Genomic DNA, 19,480 nt, shown 5'->3' on the forward strand with positions numbered 1-19,480 from the left:
AGCCCTTTAATGATGAGGCTTATATCAACTGCCTTTTTAGTTTTCTGTAAAAGAAAACTATTGAGATGGTTTTGTCTGCCCGTCCGCACTTTTTCTGCAATGGTATGTTGATCACCCACCTCACAATCATAAAACATACCAAATTGCAGCCCTGTAGCCTCAGTAGTTTTTATTTTATTCAAGGTTAAAAGTTAGCGATGATCGTGCGTCTGGCAACGCTATAGGACAGGCCACCACCGGGCCGTGGCTGAAAGTTTCATGGGCCGCGACTCATACAGCATTATACGCTGTACAGAAAACTCGATTGCGCCGAGGAGACTTCGGCGCATTTTTTACTTGTTTAGTTATGCATCAACCTGATCCATTTTGTGATTTTGGTATTATTTTGTTAAGGGGCTTTGCGTCATCATATCATAACGCCACTGAGCTGACGAGATGCCCTGAACTCCTGTCGATGAAACTCTCCTCGATTTACTTGGAATTTAATACCCTTTTTACGTTCAGTGGAAGGACAACCTAAGCCCCTTTCTAGCCCAGGCTGGAAGAACACAAGAAACAGAAAGAGGTAGAAAATGGCCAAGCTTAATCACGAAGGAAGTGATGGACCTTTCAGCCTCCTGAAGGAAGAAGAGTCGGAAAAACAGAAACAGGGAAAGAATTCCAAAATGGTTAAATAAACTGAAACGGAAATGAGCAAAGAAGGTTCATCAAAACATATTTTGTATCAAGCTTTCAGTTCCTGCACTCTTGTAATTTACTCCATAAAGGAAAAGTAAAAGTCAAAACACATTCCTGAAATTTTCAGCGGCTGAGGCTGAGGGGAAATGACCCTGATCTCAACCTCGGGCACTTCGTGCTCGAGAGGAAATGACAGACGTAGTTAAGCCAACACATTTAATATTAGGTTCCATGGAAATGAGGTCATGCTTGGGTCACAAAAATCAAGGCTTCAGGAAATTACTTAAGTTGATGGGTTGTTGGTTTATTATTTGTTTTGGTGTCTCAGAACGACATTTTGAAAATGTTATCTACCAATTACAATTTGTCTCATGCACAAATGCACCTCTCATCTTGAAAATGGTTCAAGAGACTCTCTAAAATTATAAAGAGCAAAAAATGGTTCATATCTACACCAATATTTCATTAATATGGAACGGATCTTTTGTTATGGTTTTTCGAAGGCTTTAGATGAGAGACTACAAAGAAAATGGGATGTTTGAAGAATGAGGCTTGCAAGACATCGTTCAAAAGGAGCGTCTACACTGAGGCTCTGCTACATACACTTGTCATATACACGCGTCGCAAAGTTATCGCATACATTTCACGAAAGTTGAAAACAATTCAACTACCGGAAATGGAGAACGAACCTTTGGCAAATGCTAGATAATCGTATGAAGCACTAGTTAGAACTACCAGTAAGTCGTTGACTTGTGTTCATCCTGTTTGCAATGTGTGCGCGACGAATTTTCGACCTGCTTTCTGACATAGTTTACCGTAGTGTGGACGAATCCTAACAGTGACATGCTACGGGAGTAAAGTTACTCGAAGTTAAGGCAAGATCCGGAACTGTGACAGAATCTATGGAATAAACAAAGCCCACACTGGTTTTTGAGGCTATGATCCAGTTGTGGTCAAAGTATCGAGTCCATTGACGAAGGGGAAGCAGAAAATGATAATAAATCTGAGAAAATGTCTACGAGAGGGGAGAGAAACAGATGCGTCTGAAAATTATGATTGTTCTACCCAGTGCTGCGGAAGGATTCAAATACTTAATAAGGCTGAATCCTGACGATTTCGAGACCCTGCTGTCTCTTGTTGAGGGGGAAGGGGGTAAAATAAAAAAAAAAAAAAAAAAAAATCTTACTGTATCTTTGTACTTGGTAATCCCTTTCCAGTCTGACGTAACTCTTCTGAATGTCCAAGCAGGTAATCCCTGACATTGCTGATGTATGCAAAGCAGTTATTGAGGCTCTATCAGAATCTGTCAAGGCGACTGGAAAACGTACCTTAAGGGTTGGCTAAAATTAGATTCGTGAAATGTATTTTTGGAAGACTGGCTTTACCATGAAATGTTTAAAGTTTGAGGAAGAATCACATATTAACTGTACTGATGTAAACAAAAATACCGGTTCATAAAGGTACAAAGCTTATTTTTCATTAAAACATAGACTTCTTCAATAGAAGTTGGAACTTATTTTATCTCTCTCTCTCTCTCTCTCTCTCTCTCTCTCTCTCTCTCTCTCTCTCTCTCTCTCTCTCTCTCTCTCTCTGTATATATATATATATATATATATATATATATATATATATATATATATATATATATATATATATATATATATATATATGTGTGTGTGTGTGTGTGTGTGTGTGTGTGTGTTTGTGAATGAATGAATGCCTCTGCGTGGATGGAAATAGATGATCCAAAGTAGGATGTAAAACTGAAGAGCACATCACTATTCATGAACTCATTACAAAAGTGAGTCAAGTGTGTCAGCATATTAATACCGATATTACCATAAACTCTGGTTCCCTGATACAGAAAAATAATGCGTATAAAATGTCCTGCATAATTAGGACCTAAAACCTATTTCTATTTTCTGCTTCATTACGTAAATTATTTATGTAGTTCTGGTAATAAGATGACGTGACTCTATCATATACAAAATCTCAAGATAAAAATCACTGGTAGAACCTGAAATTGGTAATCACTTTAAACATCTCACAGTAACTCGAGTTCGTTGTATCCGTCTCTTGCAGCGAACATTAAGATGTACTAAGAACAACAAATGCACAAACGAAATATGCCAAGTTCTTTTTTTACTTTAATTCGACTGACTTATATATAATTTCAGTAAATCGGTCGATGGACGTTTGTGACCTATGGTTATATGATAGTCATCACAGTCTGTATGTTCAGGCTTGCCAAGTCGCCTTCTTCTCATGCTTCACGTCATAAATAAAGACCGTGTGATTTGATATGTGGGCCAAGAGTATGGAACAAGTCCCACACTATCGAACAAATCCCAACTGTGTCCCGGCTGTACGCCATAATTGATTAATTGTGGGTTATCTGGCGTCACAACTGAAGAACGCCATAAATGTTCCAGAAATTACATAAATGTTCCAGAAATTACATAAATGTTCCAGAAATTATTCGGACATAAAACTATTACATAAGGGTGCGTCCACGCTTCAGTAAAGCATATCATAAACACACGTCGGGAACTTATCGCATACATATCAAAAACAGGTCGAAAACAAGTCAGCGACCGTCAATGGAAAACGAACCTTCTGCACATGTTGGATAATCGTATGCAGCACTGGTTACAAATACTAGAAGTTGACGACTTATGCTCAGCCCGTTTGTGAATTGCGTTCATGAAAAGTTTTACTGTACGTGAACACACCCTAAGTATTCTACAAACAATTGCAATTTGGCAAAAGCTGAAATGGATGGTGCCCACATTACGTCGATTTCCTATGCTCTAACTGCATCGAAAGTTCACCGGTTGATGTGGGTACAATGTTCATTTCAGATATCGGTATTTACTTCTTCGACCTGGAGTCGGATATCGTTCAAAAGCATTATCTGCTTAACTGAAGATGTTTAGAAGGGTTTTGTAGAATACCTCGGGTAAGTTACACCTAATCTTGCTACAATATTCACCCATATGAGGTCACTTATCCTACAAAATAACCAAAAGAAAATATCAGCCTTACTCATATGTCACTCTAGTTTTAAACTGTCAATTTAGAGTGAAAAAATGTGATGACATTTGCATAACCTTCGAGATATTGTTAATACTGGTAAAAACCTCAAATAATAATGTAAATATGTACTGACAAAATATATATTCTTAAATATACATTTATATTTTCCTTATTGTGGCTTTTTTTACCATTCCAGCGACTTTCGGGAGTATGCGATATATATGTTATTATTGGTAACACCCAAGTTGTATTTAGTTTCATTCACTATGCACACTTACATATTTCACAGCCTCAAACACACACGAACACATCAACCCTTACACCAAGCAGTAACTCAAACTTTTAGGTCAAACTATTTGAATCAATCCTACTTCGGTTGACTCAGCTGCTCAGAATCCAGCGAAACTTCTTAGTAACAAATGATCCTAAGAATCATGAAAATGTAATAAGCAAAAAAAAAAAAAAAAAAAAATAATAGTTTCCTATTTGACTATGACGCATGCGACTGAAAGTGGCCATTCATCAGGGCTTAACCTCTAATTTGACCCCTGAGAATTTTATTTTATTTCATCAAACAGATACAACAGTCAGATGTGAAACAGCGTTCTGATACTACAGAATTCTCTCTCTCTCTCTCTCTCTCTCTCTCTTCTCTCTCTCTCTTCTTGTTTTAGTCACTATATACTTATAATGCTACATAGTGTCGAAAACATTGATTAAATATCATTTCTGTAACGAATTCTAAAATCTTCTATAAAATACAATAAAGCGTACTGATTTAAAGAAAAGTTGCGTAAAATCTTTCTATCAAAGTGAAAAAACCTGGGAAAAGCAAAATTTGATAGCCCTTCAAAAAATCAGGTCAAAAAGACAGCCAATTAGACGTTCGGATCAACTCGAGATATATTTGAAAATTCCAGGTCGTTGATAACGCCCTTGGACCGATTGAAAAAGTTGTCCGTGGAAGACGTATAAAACTAACAGAGTTCCTCTTTTCCTGCTCATAAGCTGCCTGTGAAAACTGCAACTGATAAGGTCGAAAGAGTGTTTGAAACCCGGAGATTGTCGACCAAGAATCATCCAGTTTGCAATGCCTCAAAACCCTGGTCTTCGAGCTAGGGAAACACGACCGTGTTGACAATTTCCTTTTCTTTGCCTCTCATCCTGCATTACGTTTCTGAAATATTATACAAGGCTGAATGGCAGCATTGTTCTTGAACGAAAGACTAGAAGCACAAAATGTTTGTCATAAGGCCTCAGTAACAAGTAGTGGAATACTGGACTGTATTTGTGTTGGATATGTAGACAAGTACTTGAAGTACAAAAGTATTAGTTGTTTTTAATCATACACTGATTTTATTATAACTAAATCTTCAGGACCAAAATATTTTTTGAGTAAACAGTTTCTCTTGTCATGTTCAGCATAAAAGTAACTATGGGTTAACATACCTTGCATTTGGAAAAAGGGCTTTTAAGTCCATTTTCCATCCTCGTATTTGCTTATCTGGCTCAATATTTTGCTTTTCTTTTGTTTTCCAAGACCATATTAAATAAATGGAAAACAATTATATACACTTCAAAATATTCATTACATTGCACTGCATTAGCATAAAAATTCTGGATCTACATAACCAGGAAGATAAAATTAGGTTATCAGTAACAGTGGATAACTTTATCTTAATGTAGTGATATTCAACAATTACGTATTAAGTTACCTTTTGAAAGTCAATATGAATTACGAAACTTCCTTCGATGCTCACATAGAGAGAGAGAGAGAGAGAGAGAGAGAGAGAGAGAGAGAGAGAGAGAGAGAGAGAGAGAGATTTCGTGAAAAGTTCTGCGATATCGCACTCAACCTGTTGCTGGCTATCTAAAAGGGAACGTGCTGCGTCTCACCCTCTCTCTCTCTCTCTCTCTCATTTACCGGTTAACGTAAACGCACCTTGAAGGAATTCCATGAATTCTTTTTCCGGACCCACCAAAAATAAATTCTGCGCATGTGTCCACCCTTGCTTATAGGTTTTGCTCTCTAAGCAAAAGCCAAATTCATGTCTTTAAATGCTTCCTTGGATTCCAAATATATAACTGATAATTTACAACGGATAATCCCTCAATACTGTTAAGGATTGAAGGATTCAAATTGGAAACTGTCCCCTTTAGAAATGTCAAAATTGATTAAAATGCACCTGGTTAAATCCCATCTTCTTGAGTGGGATATGTCAGGAAATGATCAGTGATTACAAATCTTTCCCCACATGTCCGAGAGACTGAATTTCTATCACCAGATAAATTCCACTTCCCATCAGGAGAATCGAACGGGGGAAATGGGAAAATGAATGATTCAGTCACAGATAGAATCAGCTTAAATGCTTTTTATGATTTGTGCAGACAAGCAAGCACTGAAAACGGGCTCAGTTCAGCAAATGGAGATGTATTCGTTCTCAGTTGGACTAAAACTGCAAAATCAACCGGGATAAAAAGAGAGAATTACATGTAATTAGAACTTATTTCTCACAAGCGTCCTTTCATCGTCATATTGGTCATATTGGCTGTGATTTAACTTTCGAAAAACCAGTTTTTAACCTCATTTTCATATTCTCAAAACTCTCCCAAACACCTTTAATGAACTTCCGAACATATTCCTAAACTTTTGGAAAAATGGTTTGAATTATGATTTATTTTCGAAGAAGAACTTGATCTGAATTAAATGTTTAGTTTCATCAAGACTTTCATTAAATTAAGAGATATTAAGTTAGAGATATTTGCCAATGTTATGTAAATGAGAATAGCGATAAAAATTAATCTAACCCCGCCCCGAAGGGGGAAAACGAACCACCCCCTTCCCCTCCTGATAAGCTCATGTACGTACGTGAGGCCTAAAAGGGCGGGGCAACGCCCCAACCCCAAAAGGGGCGTGGCTAGCCCCTCCCCCTCCTGATAAGCTCATATACGTACATGAGGCCTAAAAAGGGGTGTGGCCTCCCAGACCCCAAATAGACTCCACTATTCTGGTATTCTGGCGTGGCCACCCCTGACCCCAAATCGACTCCAGTTGTATTATAAGCTCATGTACGTACATGAGCTCATATTAGGGGCGTGGCCACCCGTGACCCCAAATGGACTCCGCATGTCTTATAAGCTCATGTACGTACATGAACTAATATATGTACATGAGGTGCAAAAGGGGGTGTTGCCACCCCTGACTCCACTTGTCTTATAAGCTCATGTACGTACATGAGGTCGAAAAAGGGAGTGGGTGCGTGGACACCTGTAACTCTACGGGAATGAAACCACTTTTCTGCACCCCCGTGACGTCACGCAACTCTACGGGAATAAAACCACCAATTCAACCCCTGACCTCAAATTGACTCCACTTTTTGGGGCGTGGCCACCTGTAACTCTACGGGAATAAAACCAACATTTCAACCCCCCGACCCCAACCTGGCTCCACTTTGCACCCCCGTGACGTCACGTAACTCTCACGGGAATAAAACCACCAATTCAACCCCTGACCTCAAATTGACTCCACTTTTTGGGGCGTGGCCACCTGTAACTCTACGGGAATAAAACCAACATTTCAACCCCCCGACCCCAACCTGGCTCCACTTTGCCACACCCCCGTGACGTCACGTAACTCTACGGGAATAAAACCACCAATTCAACCCCTGACCTCAAATTGACTCCACTTTTTGGGGGCGTGGCCACCTGTAACTCTACGGGAATAAAACCAACATTTCAACCCCCGACCCCAACCTGGCTCCACTTTGCCGCACCCCCCGTGACGTCACGTAACTCTACGGGAATAAAACCACCAATTCAACCCCTGACCTCAAATTGACTCCACTTTTTGGGGCGTGGCCACCTGTAACTCTACGGGAATAAAACCAACATTTCAACCCCCGACCCCAACCTGGCTCCACTTTGCCGCACCCCGTGACGTCACGTAACTCTACGGGAATAAAACCACCAATTCAACCCCTGACCTCAAATTGACTCCACTTTTTGGGGGCGTGGCCACCTGTAACTCTACGGGAATAAAACCAACATTTCAATCCCCCGACCCCAACCTGGCTCCACTTTGCCACACCCCCCGTGACGTCACGTAACTCTACGGGAATAAAACCACCAATTCAACCCCTGACCTCAAATTGACTCCACCACTTTTCTACCTCCTGTGACGTCACGTAACTCTACGGGAATAAAACCATCCTTCCAACCCCCTACCCCAAATTGACTCCACCTTTCCTACCCCCCGTGACGTCACGTAACTCTACGGGAATAAAACCATCCTTCCAACCCCTGACCCCAAATTGACTCCATTCCTAACCCCGTGACGTCACGTAACTCTCGGGAAACCCTTCATTTGAACCCCGACCCCAAATCGACTCCACGCTTATGCCCCCGTGACGTCACGTAACTCTACGGGAATAAAACCACCCCACCCCAACCCCAAATAGACTCAGTTCACTGCTTTTTGCGACTCATGTCCCCTTTAATTGTTTTCAACGTAACCGGGACGTTTACCTCCTCCTCATATAAAATCTCTAAATTAATATATGCACATCGCGAATGTAGCCTCTATCAACTTCTCTCTCTCTCTCTCTCTCTCTCTCTCTCTCTCTCTCTCTCTCTCAGCCGTTACATTTTGCTTAGATATTCGGAGTATCATGATAAAAGGATATTTGGCGACTGACTTCAACCTCATGTGAGACATATATTTATCAATTTGATATCTCCCCCAATAACCGACACACGGATGAAACCTGACCTTATCGCCATATTTGCCAAGCTGACTTCACCCTCACGTGAAATTTTATCTATCATAGAATTTGAGTCATAATCTCCATACACTACACAAGTTTAAAGGCAAACACTTCAATTTGTTTATTTATTAATACCGAGTTTGAAAGAGGTTAAATGAAAAATCAAATGACAGACGGAATTTCAGTTTTGTTTATTTATTAATACCGAGTTTGAAAGAGGTTAAATGAAAAATCAAATGACAGACGGAATTGTTATTTTATATTTGTAACCAATGCTAAATACAGGGGAATGAATTAATATTCCATACAAATACATACATTAGAAAAAAAAAACTGTATATACAAACACGAACGCGATAATATACGCATTCGCTTTTCCAAAAACAATACTTCAACGAAACACACGGCTACTAAATATTTTCTAACCTGTTCCTTCACATCACAGCCTCAGTATATGCCACATACATCTACTCCAGCACTTTCCCGACCGTTTATCAAAGACGACGTTTCATCTAACACCTCAAAGCTTTTAAATTTAGCTAACAAGTTTTTCATATATAAATCTTCCACGCACCTTTCCTCCAACAGGGATAAATTCTTTTCATTATAGCCACGCAACATATTTTACCAATTTTGCTCATTTCATCACTGAATGTAGCTAACACAGGTAAATATTGATTCAACCAAGTCGTATTAACACGCCCGCTTTGACCGATGCCAGCGGGAAAGATAACATACTTGACATAGTCATACGATGATTTAGATAATTCTTCCTTCAATTTCTTGACCGAAGAAAAAAAAGTGGTTGAATCTCATCTGCTTACTATCTCTGGCCAAACGATCGGCATGATCTTCATCTTTGGAATAAGCCACGCTCTTTTTGTGCGTATTCGTTCTCTTCAATGGGGGCGCCGATACCGTATTGTGTTAATAAGGTAGCTATGGTAGGGAGATCAACTTCATCGTTGCATTCCCAAGATGTGATATTTTCAGGTCTTTTCACAATGGCGGAACCTTCAATACCCCTATCACGAGGACATGCATATGATGCACCAGTGCGAGAATATCGAAAACCTGCCAACTCGGCATACGGATAAGCACGAATGACGTCTGCCACCACACCGTAATTCCTGCATGTGACACAATTAGTGGCCACTACTAAACACGTGTTCCGCTTCCTGAACATATTTTCGGACAAGTTCCCGAAAACTAACTTGCACGAGGAGGTTGATGAAGCCATGGCGAGAGTCCACGTCTTGATGTGACAATCCTTCAAGAGATAATGAGCTACCCGAGCTCCCTGCCTTTATCACAATCACCGATTACAAACCAGTTGTGACGAAGCATCAAGTCTCTCTCCTCCCAGCCATGATTCACACACACACGAATAAACAAGTCTTATCATTCCCTCACGCCAAAGGTCATCCACACATATGACTCATTTTATCAAAATCAGTATCACTCCCAGCCATGATTCAAGCTCACACGAATAAACAAGTCTTATCATTCCCCATGCCAAAGTCATCCACACATATGACTCATTTTATCAAAATCAGTATCACGTGACTAAACAGCTCCGGCATCATTGTTCCTAAAATGTTAATAAGCCACCCACGCATCCACCATGCTTCTGTTTCGTTTCTTCCTCACAATCGCCATCTTGTTTTTCCCCCCCCTCCTCCTCCTCCTCCTCCTCCTCCTCCTTTTTCCCCTCCCTTTTTCCCATTTTCGCCACGTTTCGATTTGTTTTTAATGGCTATATTCCTTAACATCCAATCTTTAACCCCGGCCATTTCTATGAAGTAGTGATAATTCGAAATATTATCAACGTGGGTTTTTTATTCCCTTGAAATTCTCGAGCTATATCTAAAATATTATAACCTGCGAGTGGATGAGTTAAATCTCCTTCTTCATTCCATTCAACCGTGTTAGAATCTTGTAAGTGCTTAACAAAAGCCGTAACATATGACTTTTGAGGTTCTTTAAAAAATATTGGAATAATACCTGTTAAATCGGGATTGCTTTTTTTATAGTCATGTCCCCTTTAATTGTTTTCAACGTAATCGGGGCGTTTACCACCTCCCCTCCAGTCACTGCACCTACACTTTCTATAGGAGGAGGAGGAGGAGGAAGAGGAGGTCCCGTGAGCGATATAGCTGGCACAGACAGTTTTTGGATATTAAGAGGGACGTGTCCGCTACTACTAACAGCTGTCGTATCCAACTTGCCAGTACCCTCCAGGTTATTAATATCACCATCACAAACCTCTTTTCTATTCATTAACCTCTCGTAGGTAATGGCAGGGATAACGTAAAACTCCTTCATTTTCAATTAAAAAGACTTCCTACCAAACTCGCTGCAATAGGCAATAACGCTGATAGAATAGCCCCCTTTACGACTTTTCAGTATATTTTTCTTCTTAGATATGGACGTTGTTTTCAAGGACACAAGATGAATTTCTCGTCTACAATTTCTTAAGTGTTTAATAAACTTCTTATCTTGAGTTAGATTACCACAAAGAAAATTTCTAAAAATTTCCGAGAGCGTAGCCACCAAACCACCGTTTAAGATGGGAATGACTTTACTTCTTTCACTGGGTGATAAACCAGAGATGAATAAAATAAAGTTTTTATTTTTACGTATTAAAGGCTGCTTACGGTTCATATATCCGTTCAATTTGAGATTCATCAACCCAGGAATTGAATTGTCTCGGATAACCTTTCCAATGAACGTAATATTGAGTTTTATTATTTTTCTTCCTCCTTCCCAGAATAGTGATATCATACGTTTCTGGTAGATTTGTGGGAATTAATTCTTCACGATAAAATGCACCCTTTATTTCTTCACCCGCTAAATCTTCCAAGAAGTATACGACTGGATTTTGCGATGTATCCACTTTTCGGATTTTAAAAATTTCTAGAGTATTTTGAATTGTGTATCCTCTCCTAAAATTGCGTTCCGACGCTCATCGGCAATGCGTACAACGTCTCCAACATTCAAGAGCGAAATGGTGGGAGGATTAACGAGAACAGCCTTTTTATACATACTCGAGAATTGACGTTCAATGTCATCTCTAGCCGTTAATGCGTGAACCTCTTGCGGGGTGCGACCCAAACTCCTATGGGGTTGTGGTTGTAACTCTGAACAATGTCACGCAAGACGTTAATGTATTTTAAGGTATTCTTATGTGTGAGATATCTATATATCCGACTTTTAATAGTCCTTATGACTCTTTCAGCTATAGAGGATTTGATTTCTCTCGAATAAACGCTATATAATTTTATATTTTTACTATCTAAATATTCTCTGACATGTTTGTTATAATATTCTCTACCCTCATCACTATTCAAACGTGAAATTCCCGAAAATTCGGTAGATTCGATAACCTTCTTCAAAGCGCGACGCATAGTAACACCATCCTTCTTTTTCAAGGGAACAATTTGTAGATATCTGGAAAACACGTCAATAAAGACCAGCAAATATTTAAACCCATTATTATACCGAGCTAATTTGGACATATCGGCTAAATCGGTGCTCGCTATTACTCGCGGTTTGGGTGACATGATTTTTCTTCTGGGGAATTTTTTTCGAGTGACTTTATGCAGTGTGTAAGACTTTTGTCCACGCAAGAATTCTTTAACATTTTCACGTGTAATTTGGCTATCCAGATTTTTCGCTACCCTGAATAAAGAGTCCACCCCCTGAAACTACCCACACCCCGTGCATCTCCGTACAAAGTTTTTAGCAGTTTTATCCGTTCTTTATCCATATTGGTAAGCTATTTGATATTCCGTTTCACCCAGAATATTAGTTCGGAGCTGTAACAGTTCAGGTGTTGACGGAGCGAAGTCTACTAACAAATAACCGTAGCGGTTACGTGATAGGGCCTTTTATATATGTCCGAAAAGGCTGAAGCTTTTGACGGCCGAATAACTGCCGACCTAGAGTTTCAATTTGACTAAAATCACGATTTTTCATTAGAATATAATGTGAACAATTCAGGCTTATACTTCTACTAAACTTGCCCGAATGAAACATATTCTGCGTTATGAATATAACTGAAATAGATGAATGACGTCCCGCTGTGAAGGCGTTAGTGACAAATTTATTATCACTAGCCTCGAGGAAACAATCGTCGAGTATGAATAATAGACCTTTATTAACCTCTGTCTCCCCTTTCAGCGTAATCAAAGGGATTTAAAATTTCTTTGGATACTTTAAATTTGGGACCTATTGAGGATGCATTTCGAGGGGGTGTTCAGATACCCCGCAATATAAAATGTATTGGAAACGCGTTTCATAGAGTTCAATGATTTTTGACAAAGGACGGACTTGCCACTGTTACTAAACCCCGCGATGATAATACGAGCGGGATTAGCGAACAGGTCTAACAACTGCCCAGGGAAGGGACCTGCCGCAGCCATGATGTTAGCGCGTTCAAGACTAAAGTTGTATACTTTACACGCTCCTTTTATATACAAGCCTTAATAATAATAATTAGGGTGAATGGAAGTTGACGGCAATAATATTTGTTTAATTTCCATAATGAAACATATACAGGTTTTTCCTACAATATCAAAATACAATGTACAGTAAAAATGCAACCTATAATAAAAATACAATTTAATAATTTAAAAATATAAAAAACCAACTGTGTATATGAATATATTATATACAATATAATATAATTAAAATATATGAATATAGGATAAAATATATAGTAAAATATACAAACTATGACACCCGGTCAAGGTGTGATACGCCTCCGTTTAACTGGAGGAGAGGGTGAAACCATTTCCTGTCGAGGAGAAGTCAAAGACGCCGAAGAGAGAGAGAATTAACATTGTATATTTTACTATTCTCTCTTCGACGTTTTGAACATCCTTTCACCCGCGGAAATGATGTGATGGATGTAGGGTCGGAGGAATTCTCGAGGTGCTAGGAGCATGGAGAGATTGCCGCTACTGCTGGCACCGCCACTGCCCTCTCTATCTTATCCTCCTCCTCCTCCCCCCCCCGCCATACCCTCCTCCACCCCAATGTCTGGATGTCCATACGCCAACGATTTATAAGGTGTCACATAATATCTCTTGTCCTCTAAAGGACAGAGAGATACCTTTAAAAGCTGGCTCGTATGACACATCGTACCTCCTACTCTTTGCAAATTGTGCACAACTGAGTATAAGTAATCTCATTCTTTTCGATTACAGCTCGATACTGGTCATGTCAAATGGTCTTTTGCCGGCACCTTTGTACTCCTTTCAAGGTGTTACTACGACTAGTTTCCGTCAGATACGAATAAACTTTAGGTTTAACGCCGATAAACTCCCTCATGAGTTCAGCTCCCACCCAACAACCTTGACTAACCCTAGTTTCCCCTTACGTGACTCATCATACAATTCGTGAGTTTTTATAAATTACTCAAATCCATGTAGGGTTTGAGCAAACCCTTCAGTTCTCGATTGAGGTTATCAGTCGCGAGGAAAAGATCAAGCTGTCAGTGTCGGTATAAATTGAGCTGAACTCGGTGTCCATACTGCTTTCGAAGAACGTCGTAATAGAACTGATACACCATATCCTTCGCCATGTCTGAATGTATACTGAAACCGATATAAATCGGGTTTCATAAATAACAGACTCTTTGCAATGGTTCATGTACCTGTCATTATTCCCAGTTTTCCAAAGACTTGTAAGCGTGTGTTTGATGAATCATTCACCACACTCCGATGAGGTAAAATATTATTATTATTATTATATTATCATTGTTGTTTTTGCAGTTATTATAATTCAATGAATTTTAATATTGACACCGATTATTATTCATTATGATTTTGATGGTTTTATCTTGTCACGATCGGTGCTAATTAACACGATCTTTACAGATCCCTTCGCTGAAGACTTCCCATTAGATGAAGATTTGATGGGAGTAATAATAATGAAGCGTCACGCATTGGTGGAGGGGGATCTGCACTCGCGAGGGGTAAAGAACGGAGGGTAACAAGGTAGTGAGTACCATTCATTATGCGGCTGCGGTAGGGTCACACATTGACGTGGCAATGAAGCTAAGTAGTAGCATAGCCCGATTACGCGAAGATGTGCTCAGTAACTTCCTTGAAAGAGGTATTCGCTCGGCTATGCTCTACTTGTGTGTTATTATCACCAGTGTGAGGATGCTAGGCGACATGAATGAAAAAAATGCTTTTTATTTATGTACCCCGCCTATCCTCACTACGATTGACTCGATCTATGACTCCCTGGAGGAGGCTATTGAGTTTATAGCTAATAACTTGGAAGAAAGACTCAACCGTACTGAGGGTTCGGGTTGGTGTATGACCTCGCTGGACAGGGTTGAACTTCATATCACGCGGCGTGAGTTAGTGAATATTAATAACTTCAAGGCGTATCCCAAGGGAGTCCGTGGTAGTGATCAGGTTATCAATATTCAGTCCGGGTACAACTGTGTTATTACAGCATTAGAAGCTTACGTTGTACTCCGGGATAACCCTCCCACACGTATTAACAACCTCCCTCGTGTCTTAATGAGGAGGATGGGGAGGGGGCAATTTAATATCAAACACTCGCCTGCAGATATGCCGTTGACCCATGACTCTTTCAAAACATTAGAAAAGGGGAATAACCTCAACATATATCTGTATAAATTATGTGAATTAGGCATGGGGGGGAAACAGCGGAAAAAACATTGGACGGTACATCTGGCGAGGAAAGGTGGTAACCCCAAAGCCGTCATTTGGTCACGTTGTTATTAATCACTGACGACCACGTTGCGTTGATTAAGGATATGTTGGCATTCGTGAAGAAGTTCCGACACGGATTCAAGCAGGGGGGGGACTGAGCACGCGGGTGGTATGTGTTACAATTGTTTGACTTTGTTTAATAGTCCCACCATCCGCGAGGCACACACTCAGGCCTGTACCGCTCGAACCACTGTCGAATACCCAGAACCCGGTCAATTTAAACAGTTTACTAAAGTTAAAGCTCTGCAGCCAATCTCACACATGGCTTTCCTGGATTTTGAAGCGTATAATATTCAACCGAAGACCGGAGAGGACGATCCGAGAATAGTATCTCGGCAGAAAGCTTTCGCTTACTGCTACGTGATCGTTGACGGTAGAACGGGGAATATTGTACCCATAGACTAAGTCACGGAGAGAAATGCGTTGATGATTGTTTGCAGAACATGAACCGGGACTGGGCGTTATTGCGCGAACGAATGCGTGCGTATCCTTTACATATGACTCCTGAATCCACCCGTAAGTTTGAAGCGAGCACTCATTGCGAAGGCTGCAACGTCGAATTCAAGGCTGGAGTCACGAAAATGCGACATCACGCTCATTCTGTGGCACGGGATAACTTTCTGTGTGCACTGTGTCAACAGTGTAATTTGAAGATTCAATTTAAGGAGCCGACTTTAACAGTGTTCGTACACAATTTGTCATATGACATCGCCCTGGTCTTGAAAGAGGCGGGGCTCAACATGATTTTGAAATTCTGAAACGCGAGGGTAGTAAATTTTACTCAGCCAGATCAGGCAATCTGAGATTCGTGGATAGCAACAACGTGATTAGAGGGACCCTTTCTAGTCTCGCCTCGAGTCATATCAAACAGAAAGGTTCCCTCGAAATCGTACGTAAGTTGTTAACCCAGTATTCTCGGGATTGTCTCGATTTAGTTTTGGGTACGGGTAAACAGTACTACCCTTATGATTATGTGACGGGTTTCAATATCCTGCGAAAGCCTGGCATCCCTTCTCGAGAGTGTTTCGATTCGGAACTTACAGGGGAAACCCTTTCCAGCGAGGACTATGCACACGTGGTCAAGGTTTGGAACGCTGCTAATTGCGCCAATCTTCTAGATTACACCATTTTGTATTTGTTAATGGATGTGGGATTATTAGCAGACGTTTATTTAGCTTGGAGGAAGGCTGCCATGGCGCAATTTGGACTAGACCCCGCCCGTTACCTGACTTCTACCTCTCTCTCGCTCGATGCTTTCCTGTATTCCTCTAAAATTCGTCTCCCCTCATTTCGAATGGTGAACTCTATCAATTAATTTGTAAAAACATCCGCGGCGGTTTTTGTAGTCTAGTTCGAAGGCAATGTGTAGCTAATAATCCAGAGTTAAATCCCAGTTTTAGGGTAGGTGATCCTCAATCGTATATATTATACGTTGATTTCACCAGTTTGTATCCCACAGTTATGAGTAAATACAAAATGCCCTTGGGTGAAATAACTGAACTTTGCCCTGCCGAATTAGAAAGTTTTGTCGCTAGCGATATTACCGCCATTGATTCACAGGGTGAATACGGTTATTTCATCCTGCTCGATACCAAACCAGTTAGACGGGATGTTGCTCTACAGACGGACGATCTCCCTCTCGCCATTCATCACATGAATGTGACTCACCAGGATCTATCGCCCTATAGTAAAAACCTAATGAATAAATTCAAGGTGAAGCTACCCAAGAAAAATGTTAAGTTGACGGGTACGCATTTACCCATGCGTAATCACTTGATCTGTCTTCCCTTATTACAAACATTGATAAGACTCGGTCTCGAAGTTGATGTAATAAGGAAAGTGTACAAATTCAAACAGGATTTTTATTTGAGGGAATATATTCTGGAGAATGCCGAAAGGCGTGCTAAAGAGACCGATCCGGACAAGAGGAACACCATCAAAATCATAATGAATGGTCTTTTCGGTGTCACTATTAAAAATTCATTGAATTATTCTACCCGAACTGTCGTCACCACCGGTGAAGCCTCTCTCCTCAGGAATGTATCCAAACACACGTACAAGTCTTTGGAAAAACTGGGTAATGACAGGTACATTGTGAACCATTGCAAAGAGTCTGTTATGGCTGAATCCCCGATTTATATCGGTTTCAGTATACTAGACATGGCGAAGGATATGGTGTATCAGTTCTATTACGACGTTCTTCGAAAGCAGTATGGACACCGAGTTCAGCTCCTTTATACCGACACTGACAGCTTGATCTTTTCCCTCGCGACTGATAACCTCAATCGAGAACTGAAGGGTGTGCTCAAACCCTACATGGATTTGAGTAATTTCCCCAAAACTCACGAATTGTATGATGAGTCACGTAAGGGGAACTAGGGTTAGTCAAGGTTGAAACGGGAGCTGAACTCATGAGGGAGTTTATCGGCGTTAAACCTAAAGTTTATTCGTATCTGACGGAAACTAGTCGTAGTAACACCTTGAAAGGAGTACAAAGGTGCCGGCAAAAGACCATTCCGCATGACCAGTATCGAGCTGTAATCGAAAAGAATGAGATTACTTATACTCGTGTGCACAATTTGCAAAGAGTAGGAGGTACGATGTGTCATACGAGCCAGCGAAAGGTATCTCTCTGTCCTTTAGAGGACAAGAGATATTATGTGACACCTTATAAATCGTTGGCGTATGGACATCCAGACATTGGGGTGGAGGAGGGTATGGCTGGGGAGGGGGAGGGGAGGAGGAAGAGGAGATAGAGAGGGCAGTGGCGGTGCCAGCAGTAGCGGCAATCTCTCCCGCTCCTAGCACCTCGAGAATTCCTCCGACCCTACATCCATCACATCATTTCCCGCGGGTGAAAGGATGTTCAAAACGTCGAAGAGAGAATAGTAAAATATACAATGTTAATTCCTCTCTCTTTCGGCGTCTTTGACTTCTCCTCGACAGGAAATGGTTTCACCCTCTCCTCCAGTTAAACGGAGGCGTATCACACCTTGACCGGGTGTCATAGTTTGTATATTTTACTATATATTTTATCCTATATTCATATATTTTAATATATTATATTGTATATAATATATTCATATACACAGTTGGTTTTTATATTTTTAAATTATTAAATTGTATTTTTATTATAGGTTGCATTTTTACTGTACATTGTATTTTGATATTGTAGGAAAAACCTGTATATGTTTCATTATGGAAATTAAACAAATATTATTGCCGTCAACTTCCATTCACCCTAATTATTATTATTAAGGCTTGTATATAAAAGGAGCGTGTAAAGTATACAACTTTAGTCTTGAACGCGCTAACATCATGGCTGCGGCAGGTCCCTTCCTGGGCAGTTGTTAGACCCGTTCGCTAATCCCGCTCGTATTATCATCGCGGGGTTTAGTAACAGTGGCAAGTCCGTCCTTTGTCAAAAATCATTGAACTCTATGAAACGCGTTTCCAATACATTTTATATTGCGGGGTATCTGAACACCCCCTCGAAATGCATCCTCAATAGGTCCCAAATTTAAAGTATCCAAAGAAATTTTAAATCCCTTTGATTACGCTGAAAAGGGGGAGACAGAGGTTAATAAAGGTCTATTATTCATACTCGACGATTGTTTCCTCGAGGCTAGTGATAATAAATTTGTCACTAACGCCTTCACAGCGGGACGTCATTCATCTATTTCAGTTATATTCATAACGCAGAATATGTTTCATTCGGGCAAGTTTAGTAGAAGTATAAGCCTGAATTGTTCACATTATATTCTAATGAAAAATCGTGATTTTAGTCAAATTGAAACTCTAGGTCGGCAGTTATTCGGCCGTCAAAAAGCTTCAGCCTTTTCGGACATATATAAAAGGCCTATCACGTAACCGCTACGGTTATTTGTTAGTAGACTTCGCTCCGTCAACACCTGAACTGTTACAGCTCCGAACTAATATTCTGGGTGAAACGGAATATCAAATAGCTTACCAATATGGATAAAGAACGGATAAAACTGCTAAAAACTTTGTACGGAGATGCACGGGGTGTGGGTAGTTTCAGCGGGGTGGACTCTTTATTCAGGGTAGCGAAAAATCTGGATAGCCAAATTACACGTGAAAATGTTAAAGAATTCTTGCGTGGACAAAAGTCTTACACACTGCATAAAGTCACTCGAAAAAATTCCCAGAAGAAAAATCATGTCACCCAAACCGCGAGTAATAGCGAGCACCGATTTAGCCGATATGTCCAAATTAGCTCGGTATAAT

The 19,480-nt window shown here is 40.3% G+C and overlaps 1 pseudogene; it reads left to right on the forward strand.

The window, feature by feature from the left end:
* Positions 1-15,618: 15,618 nt before the first annotated feature.
* LOC136829935 (uncharacterized) lies at positions 15,619-17,988 on the forward strand (annotated as a pseudogene).
* Positions 17,989-19,480: the final 1,492 nt, after the last annotated feature.

The sequence above is a fragment of the Macrobrachium rosenbergii genome, chromosome 45, assembly GCF_040412425.1.
Source record: "Macrobrachium rosenbergii isolate ZJJX-2024 chromosome 45, ASM4041242v1, whole genome shotgun sequence".
Lineage (NCBI taxonomy): Eukaryota > Metazoa > Arthropoda > Malacostraca > Decapoda > Palaemonidae > Macrobrachium > Macrobrachium rosenbergii.